The sequence below is a fragment of the Pelmatolapia mariae genome, linkage group LG3_W (assembly GCF_036321145.2).
Source record: "Pelmatolapia mariae isolate MD_Pm_ZW linkage group LG3_W, Pm_UMD_F_2, whole genome shotgun sequence".
Taxonomy (NCBI): Eukaryota; Metazoa; Chordata; class Actinopteri; order Cichliformes; family Cichlidae; genus Pelmatolapia; species Pelmatolapia mariae.
The window spans coordinates 67,748,373-67,763,285 of NC_086229.1; the positions used below are offsets into that span (position 1 = coordinate 67,748,373).

The 14,913-nt window shown below is 39.9% G+C and overlaps 1 protein-coding gene across 2 annotated transcripts in view; it reads left to right on the plus strand.

Moving 5' to 3' along the window:
- Window positions 1–14,913, plus strand: part of LOC134624754 (zinc finger protein 234-like) — a 196,269-nt gene continuing 181,356 nt past the window's right edge. For both annotated transcript variants that reach the window (XM_063469781.2, XM_063469783.2), the window contains exon 1: window positions 1–206. The gene's annotated coding sequence lies outside the window, so the exon portion shown is untranslated. The remainder of the gene's footprint in view (window positions 207–14,913) is intronic.

Sequence of the window (14,913 nt, forward strand, 5' to 3'; positions counted from 1 at the left end):
CATGAAACGGGAGTAAAGTAGTGAACTTACAGGAACATATACCACTACCAACGTTTGGATCGATATCTGCATCGATCTGCGCACCCTTGTCTCCTGGATCCTAGCTGAGATCAGCGTGAACCACGTGGGTCTCTGCTCCCTGATCTGTTTCTTAAGACTTCCAGCTTCATCACGGAGTTTCTCTCGGTTTGTGGGCTCATCTAAAGGTAAGCACCGAGCTAACTTTAATGCAGGTTCAGTTTATGTTGATTTTAGCTCTGTTGAGAATAATAGATTGCTTGGTATGCACTGGAGTTAGACAGACTGTAGAGTTTGTGATTGCTTGCAACATGATAATATGGCGGTTGCTAGGGAGAAAGAATACATAAAGAAGAATAGTCTTGGAATATGAACAAAAGGATGGGTGCAGGGCAGGAGAAGAGCCAACCCCCACCCCCAGGACATGAAGAAAAGATAAGCTAACCTTTATGTTGGGTCTGTCTTAGGGCTGGGTATCGTCACTGATTTCTAGAATCGATTCAATTCCGATTCACAAGGTCCCAAATCGATTCGATCCACGATTCGATTTAATTCGATTCCATTCCATTCTATTTAAATCTGGGAAAGTTTGATGGTCAGAAATATTATAAATCAGATCAGTACATTTACATATTTTTGTATCAATAAAAAAGAAGCTGACACACGCAAGACTTTATCAAAGGTGTGAGCGTCACAGCAGATGCCTTTATGTCAAAGTACCTGAAGATAAAACAGAACAACATGAAGGTGATTTTCCTGGTCTGGATTTTATAAAAAATATTCTGCAGTACATCAAAAACTAAAGGAAACCATTAATCAACATATGAACTTTACCTCTGAAGTAACAGCGGTTTTATTAGAGACACGGTAAAGCGTTTTGCATTTTTTGCATAATTTTAAAAGTTTAAATTGGTTCAGTATTGAACGGCAGAAATTAGGTTTTCTTTTCGGAAAAAACAGCGGCCGACAGCGCTGTAAACAACAGTAGACTTGTGCGTAACAAGCAAGCGAATAATGCAGAAAAAAGATTTTTAGAGGGAAACTTTTCTTGAAGTACAGAGAGAGAGGGGGGGGAAGCAAGCAAAACAGCAAAAGTCAGAGTGACGATGTTTATGTGAGCGTAGTTTGGATCTTCTTTTGCCGCTGGTTCGGTCAATATTGTTTGGAGAGAGATAAAACTAACAGCTTTAGAATCAACGCAGAAAGGGCGTGAACACAATGCGCGGACCCACCGACAGATCAGGAACAGTGAGCTGTCGGCTTTCAGCCCCTACCGTGAGAAAGGCGACATCTCACTGATTCTGACCCGCAGGTCGCGTTGTGTGTTTACGTCTTTGTGCAGAATCCGTGTACCTGCTCTCATTTACTGTCTTAGCGGTTTGGTGGTTGTTTTGTTTTTGTGAGATTTTACCTTAAATCTTCACTCAAAGACAAGTTTCTTTGACAGTGTATATGCAGATGTGTTATATATAGAAGACAAATATTGTCCGTTTAATTTGATGGCATTACTAAATTTGGCTCAATGCTTACATATATGTGTAAAAAGAAAATGTACGAGCTGTGATAATTGTTTCTGATAGAATGAAGAGTAGACTGATATATGAAATATTCCTTTATTGGGTGAGAAAATCAGACCATGTCATAACTGCTTTAAGTCATACAGAACAGATATCAGAGCCTTAAACAGGCTGACTTCTGCTAAATGGGTCAAACTGGGCAGAAAGTATACAAACACATAACATCCTTATAGAATATGATGTAACACTATAGATCAACTTAGCTCAGAATATATAAAGCATATAAACAATTACAGCAATATGATGCAACAAACACAGCAGTACTACTAATCCAAAATACTCAAAGCTTCATAGAACTGAAACAAACATTTATTTTTAGCTCCATTCTGCTGCTGATACATACTTTATGTTTCTGAATATTAAACTTGTTGCTGCCTTTCATAGTGTGTAACTTGAAGGCCCTGAGTACTTTCTCCCACACTGAAAACACTGGAATGATAACATTATTTGAACATTACCTAATAAGACTGATTTAGGACAGACAATTAGTTTTTTTAAACTTTCCTAGCAGTCCTTCACAAACAGGGAACAGTCTGTCTATTCTCTCCATCTGTCAGCTGCTGCTGGCTCTTCCTCCTCCTCTTCCTCACACACTGCTGAGTTTGTCCTGGTGGATCATCAGGGGTGCAAAGCCTCACAGATGATGTGCAGCAGTGGGTCCCTCAGTCTGTCCTCACTCTGGACACTTGCAGTCATCACACATGGAAATCGACAAAAACTATTTATTTATTTAAGTATTTTTTTCCTATTAAAAACATTCAACTGAAGACTCATTCCACGCACTTATATAAAAACAATTTAAGGAGCAATATGGACATTATGGACCATGCTGGGCATCCTCTGCATCCTCTGCACACGGCCATAGACAACCAGAGGAGTCTGTATATGTATGTATATGTATATATATATATATATATATATATATATATATATATGTATATATATATATATATATATATATGTATGTGTTTATGTATGTGTCTGTGAAGGTTCTCAGTCATCCATCAAAGGACTTGCAAAGAAAAGCGTCTGGACTTCTTTAAGTTGCTTGAAGACGTTTCACCTCTCATCCGAGAAGCTTCTTCAGTTCTAAGGTCAAATGGCCGAGAGTCCCAGATTTAAACCAAGTGGAAGTATCCCCCCAAAGAGGGACAAAGGACCCCCTGTTGATCCTCTAATCACATGAGCCAAGGTGTGAAAGTGGGTGTGGGACCTAATCAGCCAAAGTTTAGGGTGAGCTCATTGTAAAACCTGGCCCCACCTTGTCATGTGAATTCCTGAGGTCAGATGGCCCAGGATGTGAGTGGGCATTAAGGCGTCAGGGGAGGGAACTCAAAACTGGTTTATAGATGGCAGACAGTTGGTGTCGTAACCCACCGCCTCTGTTCAAAGATGGTCGCTCACAGTGGACATAGATGGCCTCTTTCACTTTCAAACCATCTGTCCTCTCTGTCCAAAATGTGAACATTGGCATCCTCAAAAGAGTGTCCTTTATCCTTAAGATGCAGATGGACTGCTGAGTCTTGTCCTGTGGAGGTGGCTCTAATATGTTGTGCCATGCGCTTGTGAAGTGGCTGTTTGGTCTCTCCAATGTAGAGGTCTGGGCATTCCTCGCTGCACTGTACAGCATACACCACGTTGTTAAGTCTGTGTTTAGGAGTTTTGTTTTTGGGTGAACCAGTTTCTGTCTGAGTGTGTTGCTGGGTCTGAAGTACACTGGGATGTTGTGCTTGGAGAAGACTCTCCTGAGTTTCTCTGATACACCGGCTACATAGGGTATGACAATGTTGTTGCGTCTGTCTTTCTTAACCTCCCTCGCTGGTGTCTGATCTTCTTTTCTGTGCCTCTTTGCTGACTTTATAAACGGCCAATTAGGATAACCGCATGTTTTGAGTGCTTCCTTTACGTGTGTGTGTTCCTTCTTTTTTCCCTCAGGCTTGGAGGGAACATGTTCTTCCCGGTGGTGTAGGGTCCTGATTACTCCAAGTTTGTGTTCCAGAGGGTGATGGGAGTCAAAGAGGAGGTACTGGTCCGTGTGTGTGGGCTTCCGGTAAACTTCGATGTTGAGGTTGCCATTCTCTTCAATGTGCACGGCGCAGTCCAGGAAAGGCAAATAGTTATCCTTTGTGTCTTCCCTGGTGAACTTGATGTTTTTATCCACGGCGTTAATGTGTGCAGTGAAGGATTCCACTTCTTGTGTCCTGATTTTGACCCAGGTGTCGTCTACATATCTGTACCAGTGGCTGGGTACTCTCCCTTTAAAAGAGCCAAGAGCCTTTCTTTCCACTTCCTCCATGTAAAGGTTGGCTACAATAGGTGACACGGGGGAGCCCATGGCACAGCCATGTTTTTGTCTGTAGAAGCCTTTGTTGTATTTGAAGTATGTTGTGGTAAGGCAGAGGTCTAACAGTGTGCAGATCTGATCGGGTGTGAAGTTGGTCCTGTCATCCAAGGAGTTGTCTTCTTGTAGTCGTTTTCTGATAGTCTCCACTGCCTCCGTGGTGGGTATGCAAGTGAAGAGAGAGACTACGTCAAAGGACACCATGGTTTCATCTGGATCCAGGGTAAGTTTCTCGACCTTGTCGGTGAAGTCGGTGGAGTTCTTGATGTGGTGTGGGTTGTTCCCCACGAGAGGTGCAAGGATGGTAACCAGGTGTTTCGCAATGTTATAAGTGGCTGGGTTTATGCTACTGACTATGGGTCTGAGTGGGACCCCTTCCTTGTGGATTTTAGGAAGTCCATAAATGCAGGGTATGGCATCCCCTGGATAAAGCCGGTGATATGTAATGCGGTCAATGATTTTGTCCTTTTCAAGGTCTTGAAGGCAAGCTATAACTTTCTTTTTGTAGCTGCTTGTGGGGTTTCGCTTTAAAGCTTCGTAGGTGTTGTTGTCACCGAGGAGAGTAGTGATCTTTGTGTGGTAATCTGTTGTGTTTAGGACCACGGTGCACCTTCCCTTATCCGCTGGTAATATAGTGATGTTGTGGTCTTTGCACAGGGAAGCGAGGGCCTTCTTTTCTTGTAATGTTAGATTAGACGGAGGGACTTTCGCACTGGAGAGGGTGGCTGAGACTTTCATCCTGATTTGCTCTGCTTCTGTCTGTGATAATTTATTAATCCGTATGGCGGTTTCTGTGGCTGTGATGAGGTCCACTATGGGCAACTGTTGCGGAGAAATGGCGAAATTGAGTCCATTGGCTAAAACCCTCTTTTCAGGTTCAGTGAGATTCCGGTCTGAAAAGTTCTTTACCCATTTCTCCCAACTGTCTTCAGGTGTGTTTTCTTCTCTGGGTTGTGTGGGTTCAGACTGAGGAGTGTGGGTTTTTAAAAGCAAGGTGTTAAATTTCCTGCGTTGTCTTTCTTTTCCTTTAGAGTGTTGGTCCCGCTGGGCCTTGTCAACAAACTTGTATACCTCTTCTAAGATTGGAGAGGGTAGAAGGGTTTCCACTTCCTGCACAGTCTGGCTGATCTTGATCTGGAGGGCATCTATAGTGAAATGGACCTGTCTTATCCTTTCACTTAAAAGGTGATTTTGTGCTCTCTGTAGAATCAAGTCTGCTCTGTGTCCCCTGACAGTGGATCCAAGGCGCAAGCTCCTAGGAACAACTCTGCTTTGTCTGCATCTTAGGTTGAAGCGAAGGTGGTTCCTATAATCCGCCAGTTTCCTAGATTCCCTTTCATACTCCCGTACCAGTTGAAGGGTGTTCCTCCCAAAATGTACGGCAATATGTCTGTGAAGGTTCTCAGTCATCCAGGTCATCGTTGTCAACGGAGTTGCAAAGAAAAGCGTCTGGATATCTTTAAGTTGCTTGAAGACGTTTCACCTCTCATCCGAGAAGCTTCTTCAGTTCTAAGGTCCCTCTTTGGGGGGATACTCCCACTTGGTTTAAATCTGGGACTCTCGGCCATTTGACTTTAGAACTGAAGAAGCTTCTCGGATGAGAGGTGAAACATCTTCAAGCAACTTAAAGAAGTCCAGACGCTTTTCTTTGCAACTCCTTTGACTACATATATATATATATATATATATATATATATATATATATATATATATAGAGAGAGAGAGAGAGAGAGAGAGAGAGAGAGAGAGAGAGAGAGAGATATGACTCCTCTGGTTGTGTGTGTGTGTGTGTGTGTGTGTGTATATATCTATATATACATATATATATTTGTGTCCCAGCTGAGTAACAGGAGGAGAGGAGTCTGGTGGAACAGCAGAGGAACAATTTCAGCCATTTACACTCAGCTCAGCCACTACAGAGGAAACAATGTCTTCAACACAAAAGGTGAGAAAAACATCACAGTTACACTGTTATTGAAACTGTGTGCACAGCTTATGAAACTGAATTTGAATAAGTTAAATTTGAATTTGAATTGCTCAGATTGAATCTGAATTGTAACTTGAATAAATGCTTTTGAAAACTGAATTTGAATTAGTCTAATTTGAAATTGAATTTATGGTTTGAAAATGATCATCACTAAATTGAAATTGAATTTTATATATTGAAAATGAATTCATTTGCTTTGAAACTGCATTTTATCCTTTAAAAATTCAGCTCTCGAATAATTTCAGTTTCACTCTCACCATTCAGTTTCAGTTCTGCAATTCAATTTCAGTTCCAAAATTCAGTTTTTTGGAACTTACATCCGGTTCCGGTTCAAGCGCAGATTAATAGAACTACATTTTGCCAGCGGACTGAAAATGTTACTGACGGGAATCTACAGCGTCTGGAGCTGAATTAAGACTTCAGAAGTCATTCGTCATATGTCGAATGACCAGCGGATAAACTCTCAGGTTGGTAATAAATGTATTACATGTATAAGAACAAGCGTCATGTTAACAAATGATTGCTGTACAGTAACTTTTATGCTTATTGTGGCTGTTAGCTAAAAACGCTAATTTAGCCTAGTTTGCCCTGAATTCAGCTTTGACAAACAAATATGATCGACTGTTTCTAGTAGAATTACAAAGTTGTCATCTTGTACCCTCTCAGAGCCCTGTATGCTTGCAGAGGGAAACATGCAAAACGGTGTCCAAACCTTTGTATTTGAGCTTTATTTATGTCTTACACAGCATCCCAACTCTTTAGCTAACTTAATAACTTTAGCTAAAGTGAATAGTTAGTCTAATTCATTAGTGCAGCATTACTGGATCACCTGTTTGAAGTGATATAATATGATATACAACTATCACTGAAACAGCAAACTTTGTAAATAAACAACACTTCTCATTCTCTAAACGTTTGGCCACAGCTGTAGATTACACTATCAGTGCTTTTTCACTCTTGACAATAATTACATTTCTACATTCTCTTTGTGCATTTACAGGTAAACAATATCTAATATTTTATCTAAATGACTGCTTTGTCTTTGAAAAGGTGAAGAGCCTGAGGCTGGTGACAGTCCAGTTCTACTCCAAGTACATCTTTACGGTGGCTCACAGGACAAGGCCACATTCCTGTCCTGCCAGAAGAGAAGAGAAACTTCCGAGTCTTCATGCAGTTCAACCACACCTGTCATATTCCATATGACAGGGGTCTCAAACTCCAGTCCTCGAGGGCCGGTGTCATGCAACTTTTCCATTTGTCCCTGGTGCAACACACCTGAATACAATTAGTAGGTCATTAGCAAGAGTATAGAACTTGACTGCATGCTGAGGTGGCAGCCCCTAACCCTACCTACTCAAGTAAATGTATTTGGAAACATGGACTTCTAAAATACTTTTATTGCACCATGTTCATTCACTCATGAGCTGCTGTAACCTGAATCAAATGGCTGAATTGCCAACTCAGCATGCATTCAAGTTCTATACTCTTGCTAATGACCTACTAGGTGTGTTGCAACAGGGACACATGGAAAAGTTGCAGGACAGCGGCCCTCGAGGACTGGAGTTTGAGACCCCTGCCGTATGGTGTTCATGCAGTTTTCTACCCCACAGTTACAGCATGTCTGACTGCCTGTTCAGCATATGCAAAAATATATGAGTTTAAGCATGTGATGACTAAGGCCTTCCATTATGGTATTTGTCATCACATGTCACAGACATCTGGATGATCATTTGGAATAAACAAAAAACTAAAAACTTGTTACTTCATCTTTTATCTTTATTATTATTATTATTGTTCATATTTTACATTTTTCATTATTAGGCATTAGGTTTATTTATAGTAGTCCTTTCCAACTTCTTTCCCTCTTCCATGTAACTGTGTCTGCATCTGTTTGGGGTTGGGAGTGGAACAGAAAGTAAGGAAATCCAAAGTGCCATTAAAACCAGGAGAGGTTCTTATATTTCAGAAGAAGGGATTAATTCAAAAGAAATGACCTAAATGCCATATTTTATTTAGGAACCCTAGAGAGCACTTTGCAAAATAACACATTCTTATAATTTCACCCTCAGATGAGCCAAGCTAGGACTGTCAGGGAAGGTGATGTAGGTACAGAGCATGTGAGAGTGGTTAAGTTGATGCCTCTTGTCTAGATGAAGGCACAAGAGGGATCAATGGCAATGCGTAGAAATTCAGTATCTTCAGTCTTCAGTGGACACTCCATTTCTGGCACAAAAACACCTGTAAAAGATGGTCGATTTAGGAGGTGACCCAACAACTTCAGCCTGTCAAACATAGCAATGGATCAGTATGTTTTTAAAAAAAAAAAAAAAAAACAACTAAATAAGCATGCACTCAGTACCCTAAGAATTATCATGGTAGTTAAACACAGTGATAGTCACATATCATATCACTTCAAACAGAGGTGATCCAGTAATACTGCACTAATGAATTAGACTAAATATTCACTTTAGCTAAAGTTATTAAGTTAGCTAAAGAGTTGGGATGCTGTGTAAGACATAAATAAAGCTCAAATACAAAGGTTTGGACACCGTTTTGCATGTTTCCCTACTGTAGGGGTCTCTGCAAGCATACAGGGCTCTGAGAGGGTACAAGATGACAACTTTGGATTTCTACTAGAAACAGTCGATCATATTTGTTTGTCAAAGCTGAATTCAGGGCAAACTACGCTAAATTAGCGTTTTTAGCTAACAGCCACAATAAGCATAAAAGTTACTGTACGGCTATCATTTGTTAACATGACGCTTGTTCTTATACATGTAATACATTTATTACCACCCTGAGAGTTTATCCGCTGGTCATTCGACATATGACGAATGACTTCTGAAGTCTTAATTCAGCTCCAGACGCTGTAGATTCCCGTCAGAAACACTTTCAGTCCGCTGGCAAAATGTAGTTCTATTAATCTGCGCTTGAACCGGAACCGGATGTAAGTTCCAAAAAACTGAATTTTGGAACTGAAATTGAATTGTAGAACTGAAACTGAATGGTGAGAGTTAAACTGAAATTATTCGAGAGCTGAATTTTTAAAGGATAAAATGCAGTTTCAAAGCAAATGAATTCATTTTCAATATATAAAATTCAATTTCAATTTAGTGATGATCATTTTCAAACCATAAATTCAATTTCAAATTAGACTAATTCAAATTCAGTTTTCAAAAGCATTTATTCAAGTTACAATTCAGATTCAATCTGAGCAATTCAAATTCAGATTTAACTTATTCAAATTCAGTTTCTGATGGCACAGATTTCTGCCCATAACAGCTGGTTGGTTTTTAAAAACCCGTAAACAGCAGCGTTATCTTTTCCATCCTGGCTCCTCCATATATACAGAATCTACATTCAAAATCAAAAGCCACAGAAGTTACAAGAAAATACAAAGATCATATTTTACCAGCATACATTGAAACAACTGTATCATCAGTCGAACTGGAAAGTTTTTATGAAGTAAAAGATTTTCTTGACTGATCAATATTTCTTCATTAATGTAATTTTAATTAAAACTCCCATTGTTGCACATTATCTTAATGTGATCATATCGCCAGAAGTTGCTGCTAACACACCAACAATGTGTTTGTTGACATGTTTGATTTCACTAATGGAGCAAGATTCAATTCAATTCAATTTTATTTATATAAATAAATCAGCCAAATCATAACAAAAGTTGCGTCAACAATCATGTGACCCCCTATGAGCAAGCACTTTGGCGACAGTGGGAAGGAAAAACTCCCTTTAAACAGGAAGAACCCTCTTGTGCAACCAGGATCAGCGAGGGGTGGGGCCATCTGCTGCGACCGGTTGGGGTGAGAGAAGGAAAACAGGATGAAAGACATGCTGTGGAAGAGAGACAGAGGTTAATAACAGATATGATTAGATGCAGACAGGTCTATTAACACATAGTGAGTGAGAAAAGTGACTGGAAAGGAAAAACTCAATGCATCATGAGAATCCCCGGTAGCCTACATCTATTGCAGCATCACTATGGGAGGATTCAGGGACACCTGGTCCAGCCCTAACTATATGCGTTAGCAAAAAGGAAACTTATTTTGTCTAATCTGTCTAATCTTGATAGTAGAGATAGTGTCTGTCAGGGGCGGGTGATATAAACGATATACGATAGAAACAATATAAGTTTGACCAACGATAGAGCGATATATTTAAAATCTCTATCGTGATAGCGCATGTTGATGATGTCATCAAGCTGCGCCTGTTTTGGTCGAATGCATTGCCGCGGCTACAGCCATTATCATCTGCAAATTATGCCGGGCGACAGTCATAGCAAAGAGATGAAGCACTTTTGAAATATGGGGAAAGCCAAAAACTGCGCTTCCTCCACTTCCGTAACATTGATTCATTAATGTTGAATTGTCTCGCAGCTGCTCTATTCCCATGTTGTTGCAGTATATTAATAACTAACCTTGTATTTTGGATGAATAATCTCAGTTGTTCTCCTGACTGAAGTTTGGCCCGTGTATAGCATCCGGCTATGCGATTGCATTTGTCCCTGACCACCAGAATCCGTCACCTTAACTTTTATCGAGTGGAAAAAAAAGTTGGCTTCATCCTCCAACTTCACTGTGCTAATGTTATGCTAACATAGCTGTGTCGCTAGCAATCACGTAGCACAACATTATATACCAGGTAGTCCAACTTCAGTAACCCTGCAAACGCCACTGCTGTTTAGTTTCCCGTCGTCATTTATGTTGGAAGTGGTAGCAGAGCTGTACATTTTAATTAGTTTCAAAAATCTCTCTGTCAGAACATGGTATGTCATGTTTAGGGGGAAACTAGCGAGCTAACTTCCCGTTAACTTCTAGTTCAGTTAAATTTAATAAATTCTGTTTTCATGGACGAATGGATGTTAAACTTAATTGTTACACCTGGTAAAGCAGCAACGTTAATGATTTTTATTAAAGATGAAATAATTTAGACTGTTTTTAACACTCAGTGTTCGTTTGAATTTGAGACCTGAAGCGGACAGAGTTTTGGAGCTAGATTACTCCGTGAAGCTCCTCACTATGGCAGCCATAATGCTCTGACATCAAAACATTTTTTAACAGATTTCTGCATGCCAAAATCGATTCGAGGTCAGTAAGCACAACCAGAATTCATATATAAGGCACACTCGATTTTTGAGAAAAATTAAAGGATTTTAAGTGTGCCTTATAGTGTGGAAAATACATTATACAGAAGAAAAGAATATATTGCGATATATATCGTTACCGCATGTGCTTCAAATTATATCGCGATATGGATTTTAGGCCATATCACCCAGCCCTAGTGTCTGTCTCCCGAATCCAAACTGGAAGCTGGTTCCACAGAAGAGGGGCCTGAAAACTGAAGGCTCTCCCTCCCATTCTACTTTTAAATACTCTAAGAACAGCAAGTAGGCCTGCAGTGTGAGAGCGAAGTGCTCTAATAGGGTGATATGGTACTAGAAGGTCATTAAGATAAGGTGGGGCCTGATTAATTAAGACGTTGTATGTTTAAGAGCAGGATTTTAAATTCAGTTCTGGATTTAACAGAAAGCCAATGAAGGGAAGCCAAAACAGGAGAAATATGCTGCATAGCAGCGAAAATTTATGCTATGTCTTCTAATGATGCTGCCTAAGGGAAGCATGTATAATGTAAATAGAATTGGTCCTAGCACTGAGCCCTGTGGAACTCCATAATTGACCATAGTGGGTGAAGAGGACTCTCCATTTACATGTACAAATTGGAGTCTATTAGATAGATATGATTTAAACCACTGCAGCACAGTACACGTAATACCTACAGCATGTTCCAATTGCACTAATAGGATATTATGGTCAACAGTATCGAATGCACTAAGGTCTAGCAGGACAAGCACAGAGATGAGTCCACTGTCAGAGGCCATAAGAAGATCATTTGTAACCTTCACTAAAGCTGTTTCTGTGCTGTGATGAGCTCTGAAACCTGACTGAAACTCGTCAAATAAGCCATTCCTCTGAAGATGATCTGTTAGCTGTTTGACAACTACTCTTTCAAGGATTTTTGATATGAAAGGAAGGTTGGAGATTGGCCTATAATTGGCTAAGACAGCCGGGTCTACAGATGTCTTTTCTGAGTAAAAGCCATCTGAGTAAAAGCCACCTTGAAGGCCTGTGGTACATTAGAGATAGGTTGATCATATTTAAGATTGAAGAATTAACAGTTTGTTCCACGACTGCATTTGACTCCCTGCCTCTCTTTGTATTTCTGTCACTGCAGGACCAACATGGAGCAAGAAGTCAGCGCTCTCAGGAGGCCAACAAACATCACAGAAGAAAGGGAGAGAAAACATACAGCTGTGATGAGTGTGGGAAGTCTTTTACCCGGGCTGGAGGCTTAAAAAAACACCAAGTCATCCACAGAGGAGTTCGACCTTACAGCTGTGATTTGTGTGAGAAATCTTTTACCCAGACTGGAAGCTTAAAAACACACCAACTCATCCACAGTGGAGTTAAACCTTACAGCTGTGACTTGTGTGGAAAGTCTTTTACCCAGGTTGGAGGCTTAAAAGAACACCAACTCATCCACAGTGGAGTTAAACCTTACAGCTGTGATGAGTGTGGAAAGTCTTTTACCCGTGCTCAAAGCTTAAAAATACACCAACTCATCCACAGTGGAGTTAAACCTTACAGCTGTGATATGTGTGGAAAGTATTTTACCCTGGCTCAAAGCTTGAAAAATCACCAACTCATCCACAATGTATTTAAAGCCCACTACTGTGACTTGTGTGGAAAGTCTTTTACCAGGGCTGAAAACTTAAAAAGACACCAACTCATCCACAGTGGAGTTAAACCGTACAGCTGCGATTTATGTGGAAGGTCTTTTGCCCTTGCTCAAAGCTTGAAAAAACACCAGCTCATCCACAGTGGAGTTAAAGCATACAGCTGTGAGTTGTGTGGTAAAGCATTTGCTCGAAATAGCCACTTGCAGAGGCATCTAGTTACCCACTCGGGAATTAAGGCGTACAGCTGCGACTTTTGTGGAAAAACTTTCAGCCTCATAGGGAACCGAAATATTCACCTTCGGATTCACACTGGACATGATGTTTACTGCTGTGATCAATGTGGGAAACTGTTTTCAACAAATACACAGTTACAAAGACACTTGCTTACCCACACTGAGGAAAGAACTTATAAATGTGACCTGTGTGAGAAGACTTTTAAATCTCCACATTACCTGAAAAAGCATCAACAGGGAAACCACCACACCAGAAAGTAACTCTACAAGTGCAGTTACTGTGAGGTACGTATTTATTTTTATCTTGTAATTGTAACCTGATTGTGATCAGTAAACTTATGGAGTTATACTGAATGAACTCTTTGGAAAAATGAAGAGTCCTTTTCGCCCAATAAGTTATAATGTAAACAGTAAAATGTAATTGGACTTTGGCAGATATTTAAGGTGATGTCCAGGATAAAAATGTTGAAGGAATTCCCTGACTTAAACGGTCTCTGTTTAGAAGCAGAACAACAGAGATGGATCCAGTTCTCAACCCTGTCGTCACTTTGGTGGTGGGAAAGAGTTTCTCTGTGACCTTTGTGGAAAAACCGCCAATCATCAACAGGACTTAAAACCTCATCAACGTAGACACACTGGATACCAAATGAACTACTGCAAAGAATGTGGGAGAGGCTTCCACACTCCAAGTACATTAAAAATACATGAACTCTTCCACAGTGGATTCAAAAAGCACATCTGTGACCAGTGTGGGTAATCCTTCACCACTGGACATGAGCTTAAAGAACAAGAATAACAAATCCACACAGGAGAGACACCATACAAGTGCAGACACTGTGACAAAAGCTTCTCACAATCAGGTCATCGTAACAAACATGAACATACACGCATGGAAGTGAACTTCAGCTCTGACCAGTGTGACAAGAGCTTCAGGAATCTCAGTTCATACTCCGAACACAAACGATCCCACACTGTAAATAAACTGTTTCACTGTTACCAATGTGAAAAAACATTCACTTCATTATCTGCTCTGTGCAAACATCAGCCTGATCATGTAGGACTGAAATCACTGGATCACAATGAATCTGAAGAGAGAGAAAGATCCTCTTCTGGTTTCAGGGTCAGACTTAAAAACCTTGAGATCAGGCTCCACAGAGTTCAGATGGAATCTCCTGTAAAGAGTGTCAGCTGATGTCACACTTGGATCTGATGAGGTAGCTCTGATTTCTGGACCTGCAGTGAATAATTCTGAATGTTACATTTAGGAAGCTGCATGTATAGGTATGCATATCAAGTTTATGTTTTTCTCCTTTGAGGGATTTTAATTCTCTAAAATATTATCCCTGTTACATTTTAATCTTTGTTCCCTTAGGGCAGAGTAGTGTACTAAGTTTTTTCTAAATATCTTTTTTACCAAACCAATATTGCATCAAAATTGCAGATATGTATATATACATCAATTTGTTCCATTTGAACTTTCTTAGTTTTTGCAAAATTTACTTGTGTTCATTTTATGTTTCACCTCAGTTAAATTTCAATCCTTCATTCATATTTAATCTTGTTGCTGTGGTAAAATCTTCTTTTAAATCATTTTCTCCCAAAAAATGCAAATAATTTCACAGCAGTTGCTCTTAAAACTTCCAAAATGAACTAAATCTGTCCACCAGCTTTGAAACAAAACCTGCTGTGACTTTATGTCCAGAAAAAAAGAAACTCAAGCTGAACTGGTTTTGGGCTAACTTTCCATATAATACCAGTTTGTACCAGAAGATGGAGGAGTGAGTCAGTGTAACCTTTGTTTAATTAGGGTAAGAACAAAATCTTCTTCACACTGGCAGCAAAGAAATGTTGGAAGTTAAAAACAGCACACATCTGGACCATTTTAAAAATCACTTTTAGTTAATTCTATTAAACCTCTATTTTTGGCTCCTCCTTTAACCTTAGTGTATTTACTATATCCTTGAAGTCCACATGTTGTTGTTTTTTCAATTAATTCATTTTGA